Source organism: Scyliorhinus canicula, chromosome 6 (genome assembly GCF_902713615.1).
Source record: "Scyliorhinus canicula chromosome 6, sScyCan1.1, whole genome shotgun sequence".
Taxonomy (NCBI): Eukaryota; Metazoa; Chordata; class Chondrichthyes; order Carcharhiniformes; family Scyliorhinidae; genus Scyliorhinus; species Scyliorhinus canicula.
The window spans coordinates 95,795,212-95,816,177 of NC_052151.1; the positions used below are offsets into that span (position 1 = coordinate 95,795,212).

Consider the following 20,966-nt stretch of genomic DNA (forward strand, 5'->3'; position numbering starts at 1 on the left):
GTTATAATCCAATGACAAGGTTACAAATCTACTCAACAACATCAATTGATGCAGTGTGCTGTCAGGATATCTCAGGGCAGAAGTTCACAATATGAATGATGGTCTTAGATGGCCAGAGTCACAACTTGAGTTGTTCCTCACGTTCCACTTATAGAGCTGGCCACAGCTTCGCTGCTTCATCCTGAAGCAGCCGAAGGTTGTCTAGATATTCAATGCAAGGTTGAAACCTTGGACTTCACATCTCAGATCAGGTATCAGGCTAAGGTGATGTTTGTTGCCAGCCAGGAGGTGCGCAGCCGAGAGGTGGGGATGTCATCAGTTTGTAGGGTTTAGAGCATATGCCCGTAGGGTATGCAGGATTTCAGTGAATATCAATCCACATAATGCAATACTCCTAGCCACAAATGGGCTGTGTATGAAGAATCCTGTCCTGTTGATTGTAGCCATGAACACTGAGCAATGTTGCATATATGACCACGTGAGTGCAAACTGACTCCTATCTGTGGCAATTGTTCTGCTCTGTAAGATTTAGTGCCCTCTCCTGCAGCCACTTCTCGGTGCGGGAGGAAATAAATTTGCTTGCTGTAGCAAGCAGTGCATCGATGCAGCGGCCAGGCTAATATTAGTGATGTTCTTGTTGGCAGCCTGGAATGTGTTACTTGAAGGTCAATGGAGAACACAACTTTGACCGCTGGTAATGCAGTTCTCTGTGATGGGAATAAACTGTAAGTAAAAGAAAGGTTCCGTAAGCATGTGCTGTTCTAGTGTGTGTTCCAGCGTGGGGATACTGATTAATGGATGTTGTGTTGCCTGGGCAGCCTGAGATCCCTCCAGTGGCCTTTCTTTTTTTCCAAAAGCAAAATGTCGCTGAGTTCCCATTTGGAAATTCATTGTCTACTGTGTGGTGGAAAAACTCCATATTTGTGCATCTGTAATTAGCCATGTCCCCAAGGCATTGTAGGCATCTCTCTTTCTCTGTTTCGGAGCAAAACAAGCGATTATAGCTTGAGGTATCGCACTCTGCATCAAGAATCTCTCCTGCCCTGACTGCCTGCCATGTGTGTGATCGAAGGATGAGCTGGTTGCTTATCAACCTGTATGGCCACATCATGAATACTTCTTCCCAACAAGTCCTGGGGCGGGACTCGAATCTTCAAGCTTCTGCCTCAGAGGCAGGGACCCATCCACTGCAACTCCATAACAAATAGAACCGAGACAGACTCAGAGCAGTTTATTTAGTATGCTGAAAGAAGGGGAGAGTAAGTATTAACTGAAATGCTGTTCAAATCAATGCTGTATACAAAAATTGGTTTAATATCCTTGTTAAAAATAGCGGAGAGAGAAATCTGATACGGTGCATTAAACATGTGTACAATAAATAGCATTATTCACGATCATTTCTACTCTCTGATGTCTTTTCCTGACAACAGAGGTTGGTTTAGGAACATGTTGAAATAATTGAATTTTAATTGAATGTATTTGTTATTCATTCGTATATTGTAATTTTTAAAAATCCTGCTTATTATGCTATTTATTATTGTTCTTTCTGTAGGTTAAAATTTTTTGCCTAGTCTCAAATTTATTAAGTTCATATTTCAGACGTATCTTGATGTTTTTACAGCTGCCCTAAGTGTCAGTACCATCGCAGATATAATAATACAGTGTATTGGTTTCTGATTGCATTACCATGTGAATACAAACATTGAATATCCTTTTCATAATACACTAATTAACCTTGCGAATAAGGTCAGCAGTGTATCATCCATGAGTGAATATTTAGCTTCAGCCTCCTGGTTAATCATCTTAACCATTTAACTCCCGCAATCACAATAGCCAATTTTAACTTACTGGAGTGTGGTTGACTGCAATCTTGCCTGAGCCTGTTACCCTGGCAGTAGTGCAATAGAAATAGGTCATGGGTATGTCATATCATGTGATTCACTTGAAATTTCCAGGGGGCTTCACCTCAGCGGAAATCTATCTGCCGTAAACTGTAACCCCTCCACCCTGAAAGCAAGAGGGAGTTGAGCCAGGGGTAGGGGCTCCATGCTTTTTCAACTCCATTAAAGGATTTAGGGAAAGTAGGTGACAAATATAGATTCTGGCCCATATTTGCTCACAGGTGCCAGCGGTGTGACTTTATACTGTCATGATAATATATTGGGGAAATACAAGAAATGGGAATATTTTCTGTTGGTTATATTCTGCTCATATATTTTAAACTGTTGAAATGTATGAGTAAGATAATTAAGGCAGGAGAAGAGTGCCTGTGTGAACATAACTAATGCATTTGAAATGTGAATAAGCCGAGCAACACTGCAAACAGATGTTTCGTAAGAATGGGCACAGAACATGAATAGATCTGAATAGGTTGTAAGGATTCAAAGGATAAGATATGCAAGGTATGAAGGAAAAGTGTCAGAGGGAACATTGGTGAAGGGAGTTTACTTTTCCCTTAAATTCTAAAAGTTAAACTAAAGAGTTAAAGATTATTAATTTAGGGAGAGTGCAGTTAGAAAGAAATTAGGTAAGATAAGTGAGAGATCAAAGAGAAAAACATTTTAATGGAGATACTGAAACCTATGGAGGAGAATCTTTTTAGATCTGAGCCAACAGCAGGAATGACTTTTTATCTCCCAGGGAGCAGTATGTGAAGGAAGCCAGAAGCAGCCCCAACAGATGTGAAGGCACTGTGTGGTAACAGTTACTGAATTTTTATTGATCTTAAAATCAATGAACAGATTGGGGAAAGATAGCTCTGAAGGTAGTTAAATCAAGATATTTGAATTTGTTTCAAGTAGTGGTAATGGGGAGAGAGATTGGGCGAAACCTTCTTGCTGTTCATGCCAGCGGGATCTTTCAGTCCTGCCGACGGCACATCCCATCCGCAGGTTTTCCAGTTGTGTGGTGGATCCAATGAGAAATCCCATTGACAGCGGCGGTACCAGAAGATCACGCCACTGGGACGCCTCCCGAGACGATGCCGAGAAGCACACCGTGAGTAGTTCTGAGATCTTGCCCATTTCCTTATTTAAGTGTACTTCTATTTTACTCTTTTTTTCTATTTCTTAATAAACATTTACTTCGATAAAATCATCACAAGGAGTTGGAACATAATTTCTGGATTTCCAACCTTTCTGCATACTATACAAATTGCAAGCACGGTTGAGGGTAGTTGTGTTAAGTTTTCCTGAGCACAGTTTTGTGAAGGGCAGATCGTGTCTCAATAACTTGACAGAGTTGTTTGAAGAGGTCACAAAGATGATTGATGCAGGTATGGCAGTGGATGTTATCTATATGGACTTCAGTAAGGCCTTTGACAAGGTCCCTCATGGAAGACTGGTAAAAAAGGTGAAGTCACACAAGATCAGGGGTAAGCTGGCAAGGTGGATACAGAACTGTCTAGGTCATAGAAGGCAGAGAGTAGCAATGGAAGGGTGCTTTTCGAATTGGAGGGCTGTGACTAGTGGTGTTCCGCAGGGATCAATGCTGGGACCTTTGCTGTTCGTCGTATATATAAAAGATTTGAAGGAAAATGTAACTGGTCTGATTAGTAAGTTTGCTGACGCCACAAAGGTTGGTGGAATTGCGGCTAGTGATGAGGACTGTCAGAGGATACAGCAGGATTTAGATCGTTTGGAGACTTGGGCGGAGAGATGGCAGATGGAGTTTAATCCAGACAAATGTGAGGTAATGCATGTTGGAAGGTCAAATGCAGGTAGGGAATATACAGTGAATGGTAGAACCCTCAAGAGTATTGACAGTCAGAGACATCTAGGTGTACAGGCCCACAGGTCACCGAAAGGGGCAACACAGGTGGAGAAGGTAGTCAAGAAGGCATACGGCATGCTTTCCTTCATTGGCCGAGGCATTGAGTATAAGAATTGACAAGTCATGTTGCAGCTGTATAGAACCTTAGTTAGGCCACACTTTGAGTATAGTGTTCAATTCTGGCCGCCACACTACCAGAAGGATGTGGAGGCTTTAGAGAGGGTGAAAAAGAGATTTACCAGGATGTTGCCTGGTATGGAGGGTATTAGCCATGTCGAGCAGTTGAATTATCTCAGTTTGTTCTCACTGGAACAACGGAGGTTGAGGGGTGACCTGATTGAGGTCTACAAAATTATGAGGGGCATAGACAGAATGGATAGTCAGAGGCTTTTTCCCAGGGTAGAGGGCTCAATTACTAGGGGGCATAGGTTTAAGGTGCGAGGGGCAAGGTTTAGAGGAGATGTACGAGGCAAATATTTTACACAGAGGGTAGTGAGTGCCTGGAACTCGCTGCCGGTGGAGGTGGTGGAAGCATCAACGATAGTGACATTTAAGGGGCATCTTGACAAATCCATGAATAGGATGGGACTAGAGGGATACGGACCCAGGAAGTGTAGAAGATTTTAGTTTAGCCAGGCAGCATGGTTGGCACAGGCTTGGAGGGCCGAAGGGCCTGTTCCTGTGCTGTACTTTTCTTTGTTCTTCTGGGATTTGAACTAATTAGCATTTACCATCAGCCATGCCCACAACAGTACAAAACAGGTGGCCTCCCCCTGACATCTTTATTGTCTGTTGGGATTGGGGGGGTTGGTTGGACAGGATTACTACAGGGCCTTGAAAATTCCAGAGCCATGACACTTTTTTATGTCAATTCAGTGGCATAAACCTGCTGATTTTTCTAATTTTCTGGCAGTAATTGATCCGGACATCTCTCATCGGATTCCACACTCTGCTTTGGCCCAGTAAAAGTAATTAGCTGGTTCTATGCATTCTGATGCTTAGACTACAAAGCAGAACAGCCGATGCAAATAAAAGGAGAACATTAGTTCTGTATTGAAAATGTGACAAACTAATAAAAAGGAAGGAAACAGAAAATTCTTATCATTGCATTCCAGCTCTGGCCAAGTGCGGAGGCAAGAAGTCATTGCTCTCATGTCCTTGGACCTGATAACACCAGGTATCCTAATAGTGCTAAACACAATGCTCTCATTCAAAATGTGCTGTACTCGGTTGCATATAAATACAAGTGAATTAGATTCAAAGAGTTTGCTCCCCAGAATTGCATCAAAAACCAATGATAATATACATCTATGTTAGCTTCCTTTATCTCCTAAACAACTTGAATGATGATACTAAGGTTTTGAATCAAGTGTTTCTTTTTAGGCAGGACAACCAACTCCATTGCAAGCTTGCACTGATCAACCTAACATTTCTGTTATCGCTCATCAGGATTACTTATGCAGGATTGCCATTGCAAATTTGTCTTTGTGTTGGGATCAAGTTCAATGCAGCATACAATTTCAGGCCAGTAAGCTGACATTGAAGAGATGCACATGTCTACATGTATACAGATGAATGCCTGCACTTGGAGATAAATATTTGTTTCCACTCAATCAAACTTCAAAATCAAAGTCCTATCTTTGTGAGCCTCAGGAAATGGAAAAGTAAATGAAGTGAAAGGAAATTCAACATGAAGGAACAAAACTGATTCTGTGGGCGAGCAATTAAACAGTCGCTCTCCTGTTACAGGGATGGTAAAGTTTACAGGCGACTGCATGAGGTGACATTTCAGAGCACTCTTCCGAACTACAGCAATAATAGGAAGAGGTCAGTAAGCAAAATAATGGACAAACCCCTTCTAGGAGTTGGAGTCAGAAGGAGAACTTGCACACAAAGGAATCCAGCAAACTGTGCCCAGTTGTACCATGTATTTTATGGAAAGCCTAAAGCAGAGGCTGCTAAACTGGGGACCACTGATCTCTGGGGATGCGTGAAGGCGCTCCAGCTCAGGTCAGTCAAACTGGTGACCAATACATGACCGGCAAATGTTAGTTCAAATGTGCAAAGTTTAAAAAGAATTACAGTAAACAAATAAGCCAATCAGAGCAAGGCCTCTTGGAGCACTGGATGCTTCAAGAGATCTTGCTATGATTGACCTATTTGATTTCTTCGATCTCGCTGTTGCTGGGTAGAAAAGCTCACGGCCAACAGCAAAGATTGTGTGGAAGAGAGGTGCCATGAGGGGGCCTTGGAGTGTGTGTGGGCAGGCCTCGGAATGAACGGGCAAGCCTCGGAGTGGGCAGGGGGGCCTCGAGGCAGGCAAGTGGTAATCAGAGCAGATGGGCAGTCCTTGGAGCGGGTGGGCAATAGCAGGTAGACGGTTCTCGGAATTGCGGGTGGGCCTTGGAGTGGGTGAATTGGATTGAGTTTGATTTATTGTCACATGTACCAAGGTACAGTAAAAAGTATTGTTTTGCATACAGTCCAGACAGATCGGTCCATACATGAAAAAACATAGGACATACATAAATACACAATGTAAATACATAGACACATGCATCAGGTGAGCACACGGAGTGTGGTACTACTCAGTAGAGAAGATGTGTGGAGAATCAGTTCAGTCCATAAGAGGGTCACTCAGGAATCTGGTAACAGCGGGGAAGAAGCTGTTTTTGAACTTGTTAGTGCGTGTTCTCAGACTTTTTTATCTTGTGCCAGATGGCAGAGGCTGCAAGAGAGAATAACCGGGGTGGGAGGGATCTTTGATTATGCTGTCCGCTTTCCCAAGGCAGCGGGAGGTGTAGACAGTGTCGATAGATGGGAGGCGGGTTTGCATGATGGCCTGGGCGGTGTTCACAACTCTGTAGTTTCTTGCGGTCTTCGGCTGAGCAGTTGCCATTCCAGGCTGTGATACAGCCACATAGGATGCTTTCTATGGTGCATCTGCAACAATTGGTAAGAGTTGATGTGGACATGTCAAATTTCCTTAGTTTCCTGAGGAAGTATAATAGGTGCTGTTGTGCTTTCTTGGTGGTAGCATCGACGTGGATGGACCAGGACAGATTGTTGGTGATGTGTACCTCTAGGAATTTGAAGCTGTCAACCATCTCCACCTCGGCACCATTGATGCAGACAGGGATATGTACAATACTTTGCTTCCTGAAGTCAATGAACAGCTCCTTAGTTTTGCCGACGTTGAGGGAGAGATTGTTGTCATTACACAACTCCACTAGGTTCTCTATCTCCCTCGAGTATTCTGACTCATCGTTATTCGAGATCCAGCCCACAATGGTCGTGTCATCAGCAAACGGGTAGATGGAGTTGGAGCCACATTTTGCCACACAGTCGTGTGTGCATAGGGAATATAGCAGGGGGCTAAGTACATAGCCTTGTGATGCCCGGTATGAAGGACTATCGTGGAGGAGGTGTTGTTATTTATCCTTACTGATTGTGGTCTGTGGGTCAGGAAATCCAAGATCCAGTTGCAAAGGGAGGAGCCAAGTCCTCGGTTTTGGAGCTTTGTTATGAGCTTGGCTGGGATTATGGTGTTGAAGGCGGAGCTGTAGTCAATGAATAAGAGTCTGACGTTGGAGTCCTTGATGCTTCAGTGCTGCAGGGATGAGTGTAGGGCCAGGGAGATGGTGTCTGCTGTAGCCCGATTGTGGCGGTATACAGATTGCAGTGGAACAAGGCATTCTGGGAAATGGAGTTGTTCTGCCTCATGACCAACATCTCAAAGCACTTCATTATTTCTTAAGTCAGGGCCACCGGACGGTAGTTATTGAGGCACGTTGCCTGGTTCTTCTCTGGCATTGGTATGATGGTGGTCTTCTTGAAGCAGGTGGGAACTTCGGGTCGGAGTAGGGGGAGAATGAAACGTCCGTGAACACACTCACCGGTTGGTCTGTGCAGAATCTGAGTGCGTGACCAGGAACCCGTTGCTTTCTGCGCGTTCACTTTCAAGAATGTTGATCTGACTTCAGAAGCTGTGGCGGAAGGTATAGGTATGTCCGACGCTGCTGGGGCAGTTGGCAGCGGTTTGATGGTTTCCTGTTCGAACCGAGAATAGAATGCATTGAGTTGATCAAGAGGGGCGCGCTGCTGCTGGAGATTCTACTTGGCATAGCTTTGTCGGCCATTATGTTGTTTAAGCTTTGCCACAACCGACAAGAGTCCATGTCATTAGTCTGTGACTCTAGTTCAGTCTGGAATTGTCTCTTGGCATCCCTGGTGACTTTGTGGAGGTCGTACCTGTATTTCTCGTATAGGTCAGGGTCGCCTGTCTTGAACTCCTCAGACTTGGGGCAGGATTCTCCCCTACCCGGCGGGGCGGGGGGCCCCGGCGTAGCAGAGTGGCGCCAATCACTCTGGCGTCAGGCCTCCCCAATAATGCGGAATTCTCCACACCTTTAGGGGCCAAGCCCTCACTTTGAGGGGCTAGGCCCGTGCCGGAGCGGTTGGCACCACACGACTGGTGCCCAAACCGGCTCCAGAGGCCTTTGACGCCCGCCGCCCGGTGCCGGGGCTGGCCGAAAGGCCTTCGCTGGTTCGCGCATGCGCCGGTGTGTCAGCTGCCGTTGACATCACCACCGGCGCATGCGCGCTGGGGGATTCTCTTCCGCCTCCGCCATGGTGGAGGCCGTGGCGGCGGCAGAAGAAAAAGAGTGCCCCCACAGCACTGGCCTGCCCGCCGATCGGTGGGCCCCGATCGCGGGCCTGGCCACCGTGGGGGCACCCCCCCAGGGTCCGATCGCTCCGTGCCCCCCCCAGGACCCTGGGGGCCCGCTCACGCCGCCGATCCCGCCACCACCAGAGGTGGTTCAAACCACAGCGGTGGGAGAGGCCTCCCAGCAGTGGGACTTCGGCCCATCGTGGGCTGGAGAATCACCGCAGGGGGCTCGCCGATCGGCGGGTGGTGTTTCCCGCCCCCGCCAATTCCCGGGTGGCGGAGAATTTCTGCCATGGCGGGGGCGGGATTTTCGGCGGCCCCGGGCCTGCGTAGGGTCGGAGAATTTCTCCCCTGATCTTCAGTAGGGAGTGAATCTCCCAATTAAACCATGGTTTCCGGTTGGGGAACGTACATACTACCTTCTTTGGCAGCAATCTTCTACACACTTGCTGGTAAAGTCTGACGGTGGTGGCATTACTCGTTTAGGTCGGCTGCTGAGTTCTTGCATATGGGCCAGTCCATTGACTCGAAGCAGTTGCATAGGAGCTCATCTGTTGCCTTGGACCAGCATTGCATGACTTTCTTAACCGGATTCTCCTGCTTAAGTTTCTGCTTGTATGCCAGGAGAAGAAGCACTGTCCGATTTTCTGAAGTGCGCTTAGAGGATGGATCGGCAGGCACCCTTGATGTTTGTGTAGCAGTGGACGAGGATGTTGGCTCCCCTGGTGGGACAGGAGATGTGTTGGTGGAACTTTAGCAGTACACTCTTGCTGTTGGCCTGGTTGAAGTCCCCGGCCACGGTGAACAAGGCCTTTGAATGTTCTGTTTCACTGTTATTTACAATTCATCAAGCACCTTCTGCCTGGGGTGGGATGCAGACTGGTTTCCAGTATTGGGAAGCTGTCAGGTTGTGTGGCACAGTTTGTGAGGCAGGAGTGAGCCAACTCTCCGTGAAACAGAGCACACTCCAGTCCCTTACTTCCCTCTGAGAGGTAAGTCTGGCGTGGATGGGCCAACATCACCAGGTGGATGGGCAGCCTCATGAGCATGTGGGCAGTACTCGCAGGAGGCGGGTGGGCCTTGGAGTGGGTGGGCCAGCCTCAGACCCTGAGGCCTGAGGAGTGAGTGGGGAAAAATATATATAAAGGAAGTCTAGAAAGAAATATAAGGTAAAAGACAGTTAAAATGAAATGGAATGAAGACAGACGAGACGAGGTCGGGTAGAGCTTTTGGTCAAAGACTGAACCTCTGTTTTCCCACCATCTGGCATTGCCTGATGATGCAATCTTTTCCTTGACCATCTCACCAATATTCTGCATATTTAGGAGTTTAGGCAATTGAAAAATGATATTAAGAAAATAATATAAGACTCCAAAACAAGGGCAACTTGCATTTATGTTACATCCTTAATGCAGTTAAACAACTCACAGCACTTTAAAGGAGATACCAGGATACGTAACCTAAATGGTTAACCTATTTGGTTAATGAGGTAGGTTTCAAGGACAGAATTAAAGGAGATCCACGAAGAATGAGGGATGTCAAGAAGAGTGTCTATCTCAGAGGATTTTAAGGTTGGCAGAGAGGGAGTTAGGGAGGGGCAAAGCCATTAAAAAATTGAAAACAGGTATGAGAATTTGAAAAATAGTTGGATTGGGAAGTAATATATAATCACTTGTGAAAGGATCGAGAACGAGGCCCAGATTTAAAGTAATTGGAAAAAGAAACAAATATGACATGAGGCAAAGCTTTTTCATGCTGTGAGTGGTTAAGGTCTGGAATGCACTGCGTTGTAACAATTCTGTGATTCTGTAAATCAATTAGCTCTGCGGTGATAGGTGAATCGAATTAAAATATAGGCAGCAGATACTGTTACAGTCCATGGACATCATTAAAGTATCATGGTCATCTCCCTCAAGACAATTGGTTAAACGCCTTGAGGACGTCAAGCATGGAGCAATGTAAGGAGACAGGTCTTCATTAAGTAACATAGCTGTTACGGGAATTGAACCCATGCCATTGACATTGTCCTGCTATACCAGGTTTAGAGTGTGTTGTGTAAATAGTCAGTGAGGAAGGTTAATTGCAATGTAACATTATCCAATGCTATGCTACTGATGTGTTTTTCTTAGCTTTATACCTGTATCTATTGTGTGCAAATGCAACATAAATAATGATGAAGATTTTCAATGAGCAAAACTTTGTTATCATGTGGCATGAAAATTTAAATTAAGATTGATCTTTCACTGAAAAATTATTCTTCGACTGTTGTAGCAATAATAGGATCAAATAGCCCGAATGAAAATAATGCAGTTAAGTTAACTTGTTTGGTGTACTTTTGAGTACTGCATTTTCCTTGCAGTTTTACAACATTTCCTGATGCGCTATCAATCGTACTAAAGACTCAAATTGGTACAATAGAGGCTTTATTACAGTTAGATGTGAGTCCTTCGACTGCAGCTGGTAGAATGGCTGATCAGGAGAAGTCATGCATATTTATACGGCTCCTTGTGGGCGAAGCTAGCTGTCAGGGGCTACCTGCGAACCTGTAGTATAGGTACTACTGTACATTCCCTAATACAGGCACACACACAATTACACAGTGGATCACCACATTCACCCCCTGTTAAAAATGAGTCCGGCGGGGGTGGCATGGAACTATATACAGGATTGTGAATTATTTACAGAGGGGAGGGAAAAAAAGTATATGTGTCCATCCTGTAATCCGGTGCCCGTCAGAGGTTAAGTCTGTCCGGTGCTTTGACGGTTCGCTGGGAGTGAGGTAACGGTGGTGGCGATGTTGGCACTGGCGTTGTCAATGTCGATGACGTCGGTGCTGGCGGTGTTGGTGCTGGTCAGTAGCTGGATGACTCCGGGAGCATGCTGAAATGTTGCTCGTCCTCCAGCGTGGGCGGGGGAAGGAGGTATGGACCTGGTGGGCCTGATGCTGGGAGCGCAGGGGGGGGAGGGTGGCGCGTGGGTGGGGAAATTAAAAATGAAAAATGAAAATCGCTTATTGTCACGAGTAGGCTTCAATGAAGTTACTGTGAAAAGCTCCTAGTCACCACATTCCGGCGCCTGTCCGGGGAGGCTGGTACGGGAATCGAACCGTGCTGCTGGCCTGCTTGGTCTGCTTTAAAAGCCAGCGATTTAGCCTGGTGAGCTAAACCAGTGTGTGGAAGCGGGAGTGGCACCCAAGGGAGCCAGGACCCTGAGTGAGACCGTATCCTGGCGGCTGTCGGAGAACTCCACGTAGGCATACTGGGGGTTAGCATGGAGCAGGCGTAACCTGTCCATCAAGGGGTCCACGTTGTGGAGTCTGACATGCCTACGCAGTAGAACCAGTCCTGGAGCTGCGAGCCAAGTCGGGAGCGACACCCGGAGGATGTGGACTTCGTAGGGAAGATAAAAACACATTTATGGGGTGTGTTATTTGTGGCGGTGCACAGTAGCGACCGGATGGAGTGCAGTGCATCCGGGAGGACCTGCTGCCAGCGAGTGGCTGGGAGGTTTCTGGACCGTAGGGCCAGCTGGACGGCCCTCCAAACTGTCCCCTTCTCCCTCTCTACCTGCCCGTTTCCCCGGGGGTTGTAGCTGGTCGTCCTGCTGGAGGCGATACCCCTATTGAGCAGGAACTGACGCAGCTCATCGCTCATGAATGAGGATCCCTGTCACTGTGGATGTAGTCGGGGAAACCGAACAGAGTGAATATGGAGTTGAGGGCCTTGATGACGGTGGCAGACGTCATATCGGGGCATGGGATGGCGAAGGGGAACCTGGAGAATTCATCGACCACACTGAGGATATATGTGTTGCGGTTGGTGGAGGGGAGGGGCCCTTTGAAATCCACGCTGAGGCGTTCAAAGGGGCGGGACGCTTTAACCAGGCGCGCGCAGTCTGGTCGGTAGAAGTGTGGCTTGCACTCCGCACAGACCTGGCAGTCTCTGGTGACTGTCCGTACTTCCTCGACGGAGTAGGGCAGATTGCGGCCTTTGATGAGGTGGTACAGCCGAGTGACCCACGGGTGGCAAAGGCTGTCGTGCAGGGCACGGAGCTGGTCTGCTTGTGCGCTGGCACATGTACCTCGAGAGAGGGCGTCTGGAGGCTCGTTGAGCTTGCCGGGGCGATACAAGATCTCGTAATTATAGGTGGAGAGCTCGATTCTCCACCGTAAGATTTTATCATTTTGATCTTGCCCCGCTGCGTGTTGTTGAACATGAAGGCTACCGACCGCTGGTCAGTGAGGAGAGTGAATCTCCTGCCGGCCAGGTAATGCCTCCAGTGCCGCACCACTTCAACGATTGCCTGGGCCTCCTTTTCAACAGACGAATGCCGAATTTCAGAGGCATGGAGGGCGTGGGAAAAGAATGCCACGGGTCTGCCTGCCTGGTTTAGAGTGGCGGCGAGGGCGACATCTGAAGCGTCGCTTTCTACTTGAAAGGGCAGTGTCTCATCTACTGCATGCATCCCGACCTTGGCTATGTCTGCTCTAATACGGGTGAAGGCGTGTTGTGCCTCGGCCGTGAGGGGAAATTGAGTGGACTGTATCAGTGGGCGGGCCTTGTCCGCGTAGTGTGAGACCCACTGGGCGTAGTCGGAGAAGAACCCAAGGCAGTGTTTGAGGGCCTTGGGGCAGTGGGGAAGGGTGAGCTCCATGAGGGGGCGCATGCGGTCGGGGTCAGGCTCCAGGAGTCCGTTTTGGACTACGTAGCCGAGGATGGTTGGTGCTGAACACGCACTTCTCCTTGTTGTAAGTGAGGTTGAGGAGAAATGCGGTGTGGAGAAATTTGGCAAGGTTGGCGTCATGGTCCTGCTGGTCGTGGCCGCAGATGGTGACGTTGTCCAGGTACGGAAACGTGGCCCGCAGTCCGTACCGGTCAACCATTCGGTCCATTTCTCTTTGGAATACCGAGACCCCGTTAGTGACGCTGAAGGGAACCCTAAGAAATTGATAGAGGCGACCGTCCGCCTTGAAGGCAGTGTAGGGACGGTCCGATTTGCGAATGGGGAACTGGTGGTAGGCGGATTTAAAGTCAATGGTTGAGAAGACCCGGAACTGTGCAATCTGATTGACCATATCAGATATGCAAGGGAGGGGGTACGCGTCGAGCTGCGTGTACCGATTGATGGTCTGGCTGTAGTCCACGACCATCCTGTGTTTCTCCCCAGTTTTAACCACTACCAGTTGGGCACTCCAGGGGCTGTTGCTGGCCGCGATAATACCCTCCCGGTGCAGCTGCTGGACCTCGGATCTGATGAAGGCCTTGTCCTGGGCGATGTACCGTCTGCTCCTGGTGGCGACGGGCTTGCAATCCATAGTCAGATTGGCAAAGAGGGAGGGAGGGTCAACATTGAGGGTCGTGAGGCCGCAAACGGTGAGTGGGGCCCGCCGAATTTGAGGGTGAGACTCTGGAGGTTACATTGAAAATCCAGACCCAGCAATTGTGTAGCACAGAGGTTGGGGAGAACGTACAGGCGGAAACCGCTGAATTCAACGCCTTGTACGGTGAGGTTGACCACCCAGAAACCCTGGATCGGGACAGAGTGGGATCCGGAGGCCAGGGAGATCCGTTGGTTGGCGGGATGGACCGCGAGGGAGCAGCGCCTTACCGTGTCCGGGTGGATGAAGCTATCGGTGCTCCCGGAGTCCAGTAGGCAGGAGGTCGCGTGGCCATTGATCAGCACTGTTGTCGAAGAGGTGGCCAGGTTGTGAGGACGGGACTGGTCCAGCGTCATGGAGGCAAGCAGCGGGCGGCCGTCCGATGAGTCAGATGAGGAGCAACGGCGACCCGGGTCCAGCGTTCCAGACCCGAGGGGGAGACAAAATGGTGGCGACGGCGACGTCCGAAGGACCTGTGGGGGAGAAGAAGGTGGTGCCCATGCAGCGCACGTTGCGGGCGCGGGGCAAGATGGCGATGCCCATGGTGCGCACGTTGTGGGGGCAGGGCAAGGTGGCGATGTCCATGGTGCGCACGTTGTGTGGGCAGGGCAAGGTGGCGACGCCCACGGGCCGCACGTGGACCTGGGGGGAGATGATGGCGGCGCCCATGGTGCGCACGTTGTGGGGGCCGGGCAAGATGGCGGCGCCCACAGGCCGCACGTGGACCTGGGGGGAGATGATGGCGGCGCCCACTGGTTGCACGTGGCCCCGGGAGCAGAAGATGGCGGTGCCCATTGTGCGATCGGCTGGGGAAGGGAGCGAATTCGGGCGCGATAGCGGCAACTGCGCGGGCCTGGAACACCGCCGCAAAGTGGCCCTTCTTGCCGCAGGATTTGCAGGTGGTGGCGCAGGCCCGACAGCGCTGGTGGGGGTGCTTCTGTTGGCCGCAGAAGTAGCAGCGGGGACCCCCAGAGTGTGCGGTGTGGCGGGCAGCGCAAGCATATTGTGCGGGAGCGGCCCCAGTCGGGGGGAGGTCGATTGCGGGGTCCAAGAGGGGTAGGATGGGTGGGCCACGCGGCGAGCGGGGTAGGACTGGACATTACGAGAAGTGACCGTCATGGAAAGCGCTAAAGCTTTTGTCTCCGCTAGGTCGAGCGCGGCCCCTTCCAGCAGTCATTGTCAGATGGGGTCCGATGCAATCCCCGTCACGAATGCGTGACGCATGAGGAGATTGGAATGTTCCATGGCCGTGACGGCCTGACAGTCACAGTCCCGTACGAGAGGGATAAGCGCCCGCCAGAAGTCTTCAATCGACTCACCAGGTAGTTATACACGAGTGGCGAGTACGTGCCTTGCAAATAGAGCGTTCGTCTTCTGAATGTAGTTCTCTTTAAGGAGGTCCATGGCGTCTGCGTAATGCGGCGCATCCTGTATCAGCGGGAACACGCTGGTGCTCAACCTGGAGTGGAGGACTTGGATTTTCTGAGCCTCCGTCGGCGCGGGGGCCGCTGAGTTGATATAGGCCTCAAAGCAAGCCAGCCAGTGATTGAAGTCCTTTCTGGCGTTTGGCGAGTGCGGATCCAGCTGCAAGCGATTTGGTTTGATCCTGATGTCCATAATGCAGAAAATCTAACTGTAATAAATTGATGCGCTATCATTCGTACTAAAGTCTCGAATTGGTACAACAGAGGCTTTATCACAGTTAGATGTAAGTCCCCCGACTGCAGCTGGTAGAATGGCTGATCAGAAGAAGTCATGCATATTTATACGGCTCCTTGTGGGCGGAGCTAGCCGGCAGGGACTACCGGTGAACCTGTAGTATAGGTACTACTGTACATCCCCTAATACAGGCACACACACAGTTACATAGTGGATCACCACATTTCCATTGACTGTAAAATAAATGCTGGGAGACTTCCGGTGATGACACTGGACCGAGCAGTTGCACGTCAGGTGGCACTCCTCCCGCGGATCCGTAAAACAATCACTTTGTCGCAAAACTTGCCAAAAGAAACAATGATTTGTGACCCAAATGTTAACAGGACAGGGGAAGAAAGAAAGAGAGGAAAATGATGGGGAAGGTATCTGGAACGGATGCATTTGGACGAGCCGATCAGAGCACAAGGTGGCGGAGCACATGTTTTGCCGGAGTGAAAAGGGCAGACCAGCCAAGCACAAAACCCTCCCTCACCGGGAGGAAAATGGTCAGCAACCCTCTCAGAGGCACTGAAGGAGCACTGACAGGAGATTAAAACGGACATAGAGGTCGCGGTGAAAGAGGCGGTGGCCAAAACACTGGTGCTGATACAGATCGCACTGAGCAGGGCCGAAAAGAAACAAGAGGCCCAAGGAGCCACCATCAAGGACCTTGAAAGAGCCGCAACCGACCAGGGTGAACAGATTGTGCACTTGAAAAGGAGGTGGCGAGGCTGGTCGCGATGCAGGGCAACCTGAGCGGAAAAGTCGGGGACCAAGAGAATCGGTCAAGGAGCCATAACCTGTGGATTGTGGGCCTATCAGAGGGAACTGAGGGCAGGGACCCCATGAACTACGTGACCCAAATGCTGGGAAACCCGGTGGGAAGGGAAACCCACCCTAACCCACCAGAAATAGACAGGGCTCACCGGCTGCAACCCAATCCCAAAGCCAGGAAACAACCAAGGGCAATAATAGCCAAGCTGCACCGGTACCAGGACTGGGAAAGAATCTTGCGTTGGGGCAGGCAGTCCATGAACTGCAGTTGTGAAGACATAGACTCCGAATTTACCAGGACATTGGGGCTGACCTCGATAAGCGCAGGGCGGAATCAACAGGGCGAAAACCGCACTGTACAAGAGCGGCGTACGCTTTGGTATGTTACACCCAGCCAAGCTCTGGGTCACATACCCGGGCAAAGAACACTTTTTTACGGCCCCTGCCGAAGCAGACAAGTTCGTCGCAAAGTGTGGGCTGGAGAAGCAGTAAAGGGCCCCCGGCAAATACCGACAATGTAGCAGCAACCTGACAAGGGGAAGGGGGTTGTGGGGAGGGAAAGAAGGACCTCTCCCCCCGCTACACATCCCAATCGATGTGCAGCAAGTCGCCGCCCGAGAGATTGCTGCACGCAGGAGAATGTGGCCCCATTCATGCAAACGAGGAAAGCAGCAGAGGGAAGGCGGAGTACAATCGGGACAAGTGGAGGGTAAGACGGGGAAAGAATGGGCAGGAATCACAGCAAGCGGGCGGGAGGAAAACGGGGCAGTAAGTCCCGGGAGGTGGGGCCATTACACTAACGGGAATCTCACGCCGGGAGCATGCAGTAGATAGATGACGCGGCGCACTCCCAACTGGCGGGAGGGCGTGGGGGGTACAAGCAGCAGGAACAGGGAAGCAAAGGGGTAAAAGGGTTGGAGGAAGGAGGACAGAGTGGGGGGATTGGGAAGGAGGAAAGGTGATGGGAAGGGGATGGGAAGGGAGGGGTCATAGGGAAAGAGAAAAAGACGGAGCGGAGCAAAAGCGTTAGTATGGCTACATAGGGCTGCAACCAGGGGCCCAGAGCAAAGAAGCACTGCAAATAACCACTTAGTGCAGTCTCGGGGCGAAGGCCAAGTCAGTAGCCATTCTGATAAGTAAGAGGACGATGTTCAAAGTGACGAGATGGTAACGAACCTAGGGGGCGATATGTCATGGTCAGCGAGGCCCGAGACGGGTAACCGGTAGTATTCGTTAACGTGTATGCTCCCAACTGGGAGGACACAAAATTCATTAAAAAGACCATGGCGGAAATCCCCGACATAGCGACTCACCGACTGATCATGGCGGGGTGGGGACTTTAACTGTGTACCAATCCCACGGACAGACACGTCAAACCCAAAACAGGGAAGACCTCGAACATGGAACACGTTCGGTTTATGGAGCAGATGGGGGCGGTGGACCCTTGGAGGTTCACCCACCCAGGGGAGAGAGAGTTCTTCTACTTCTCCCCAGTGCTCTTGTATACTTGAGGATCGACTTCTTTGTAGTGGGGTAATCGGTGCTTCCAGGACTGCACATTACATGGATGTGAGGTTGGAGCCAGGCTGCACCCAATGCCCCACATGGAGGTTGGTCACTGAACAATTGGCCATAAGGTCTTCAGTGAGAGAGTATCACAAGCTATAGCTGAATGTACAAAACACAATCAAAACGGGGAGGTCTCACCCTCCATATTCTGGGGGGGGAGGGGGGGGGGGGTGAAGAATGCTCAGCTCCCAAAGAAGGTCCCATAGAAAACAAAATCCAGTGGAGGGCTAGCCCTCCCAAACCTAGAATACTACCACTGGGCAGCGACAGCGGAAAGAACGATGGGATGGATAAAGGAGCCAGATGCTGAGTGGGTGCGTGTGGAGGAGGTTTTCTGCATGGGGACCTCGCTCCGGGCCCTCGCCACGGCAGCACTCCCATTCCCACCCAAGAAACACTTCAGTAGCCCAGTGGTGGTAGCCCCCCTCCAGACTTGGAACCAATTGGGACAGCAATTCAGACTGACCGAAATGTCGACAAAGCCCCCATCTGCTATAACCAAAAGTGCACGGCAGCACTCAATGACGCCACCTTTAAAAGGTGGGGAGACAGGATGGGGGCACATTGACAGTCAGGGACCTATACACTAACAGTAGGATGACAACACTGGACAAACTGACGGAGAGATTCCAGTTCACTAATGGCAACAAACGCAAATACCTGCAGCTGAAAAACTTCCTACGGAAGGAGACAAGGACATATCCATGACCACCACAACAGACACTTCTAGGAAGAAGAGGTAGCCAAATCCAGTAGGAAAGAAAGGGGGGTAGCAGAGAAGAAGGGTGGAGGGAGGGGAGGAGGGGGGGAGCAGGGAGGGAGGAGGGGGGCAGGGGAGGGGGGAAGAACAATAGAGGGGAGCCAGTAGGGGGGAAAGATAAGAGAACACAAACGGGGTGGGGGCGGGGGGGGTGGGGGGTGGAGAGCACAAGGGAAGACAACGGCCACAACAACCACAGCAAGGTTTGAGAAAGTGAGAAAAAACGGGAGGAAGAAACGAACAATGGCCGAGGCTGAGGCAACTACACCGGGAAATGCGAATAGCATTAGGGCACCACCAGGTGCATCCTCCACCCTGTTTTGTTGTTTTGTAAAAATAAAAAAAATAGAAATAAATACTAATGAATGCTGCAAACAGCAGGGAGATGCCACACTTGATATGTTGTTGTCAAATTACGTGTTTGCGTTAATGATCTTTCAAGAACATTAATGATGGTTAAATTTATTGCGACTGGCTTTTAGATTGCTTTTGTGACTGCAATGTAATTTTGGTTGCTGAAATTGGCATATTTCTTGGGGTCCTTGAGGAAAATACAACCGAGATGTTGGACAGTGCCCTGGAAATATCGCATGTCATCATCTCCAAGGTATTACTTCAAGACACTTTCACTGTAAGTAACATGCATCATCAAAGACATCACAAGGAAGATCATTAGACTTTCACTGTCAGATGTTTATGATGCACCACTGGGACCCTTAATAATTAAGAGTGATTTTTTTTTTGATAAAGCCTGCTGAGGTCTTTTCTACAGTTATGTCTTCACATCCTCCCCAATTCTTGATCAAGCAGAAGCTTAGCCTACCAATGGCAGTAAGTTACACTACCCAATCAGAAACTGGTTTAATTATTTAAATCTATGGCCTCAGTGAGGACTATGTATATTTATGTACATGCAAGCATGCCAATGAATTTGGCATTGTATTCTGATGGCCGAAAGGAACAAAGTGGGTTTCTCAAATCCATAAACAGAAATGGTTGACTAAATTTTCATTCTGGAATCATGCACATTTATCACAGACAATGTTATGACAGTGAGCTGAATTTTGCCAGGCATGCTTTTGGCTTGGTCGCGGGGGTGGAGAGAGGGGGGGGGGGGGGGGGGGGGGGGGGGTGCTCGCAAGATAGGGTCAATGCCCACGCAGCACCTTTCCACCCATCCCTGATCTCATCCCTAGAACTGAAATTGGCAGCCTGCCACTACATTTATATAAATATCAATCTGATTGGCTGGCAGCTACTAAGGGCAGGACTTCCAATTTAGTCCGCCTGCAGTGCATTAAGGCTGCGGGGCGGGTTATCCTGGAGAGGGTTGGTTCCTCCATGCCGAGGGGGCAGGACTCGTCCACCCTCTTCCCCCCCTAATTTTCTGCCCAGTATTACTAATCCTCAGAGTAAGTACTTTTGAAGCACTTATTCATGCAACATAGATTTCCTTTTGATTGTGTTATTCAATCATTTTATTTTATTGCTTCAAATCATGGTGGAGATATTGAATATATTACTATTTTTTAGATTGATACATTATTTATCTAATGTGTCAACATTTTTAAAGTTCCAGCTGTGCCTTTTATGGTTGAACTCTCAATTCTGGGTCAGATGGTTATGGGTTCAAGGCCCACTCCAGGCACTCAGTCCAGACTGACATTCCAGTGCAGTGCTGTGGGAGTGCTGCACTGTTGGAGATACTGGGTGCGATCTACTCACCGTGTTGCGCCTGAAAGGCAGCGTGGCCGATAGATGCCAGGAGATCCCTCTTTCGGGATCTACCTGGCTCGCCCCGCCTTGCGTGATCTAATGAGATCTTGTGAGACGTCGCAATCTGAATTCTGCTCTTTGTGTATTTTGAAAATCTGCACATTCGAGTGAGACAGTTAGTCTAATATGCACTCACTGGATCTACCAAGGCCCTGGGATCTACCAAGGCCCTGGGATCTAACCACTTTGCCTTGGAGACCTCAGGTGAGCGCCGTTCTGTGCTGGTCCCCAGAGGATCGGAAGCCCCCAGGCGGTTGTCCTCTGGACAGGGTGGCACCCTGCCACTGCTGGTGCCACCTGGGCACCTTGGCACTGACAGCCTGGCACTCTGGCAGTGCCACTTGGGTGCCAGCCTGGCAGGTGCAGTACCAAGCTGGCATTTTTCCTGCGGTGCCCTGTGTGTGTGAGGTGGGGTGCAGGGGGTTACGTGGACCCCTTAAAGGTGAGTTGTGACTTTGAGGGTGTTCAGGGGTCGCATCGGGGGTTCAAGAGGTCAGGACTCCATCTCCTCCTGCACTGAGGAGTTCTGGCGAGTGGAGCTCCTCAGTGTAGGAAACGGGACGAAGTATAGC

At 49.7% G+C, this 20,966-nt stretch overlaps 1 protein-coding gene across 1 annotated transcript in view; it reads left to right on the plus strand.

The window, feature by feature from the left end:
- The first annotated feature begins 1,035 nt into the window (after nucleotides 1–1,035).
- Nucleotides 1,036–20,966, plus strand: part of LOC119967323 (synaptotagmin-like protein 2) — a 572,979-nt gene continuing 553,048 nt past the window's right edge. The window contains exon 1 of the mRNA XM_038799699.1: nucleotides 1,036–1,259. The gene's annotated coding sequence lies outside the window, so the exon portion shown is untranslated. The remainder of the gene's footprint in view (nucleotides 1,260–20,966) is intronic.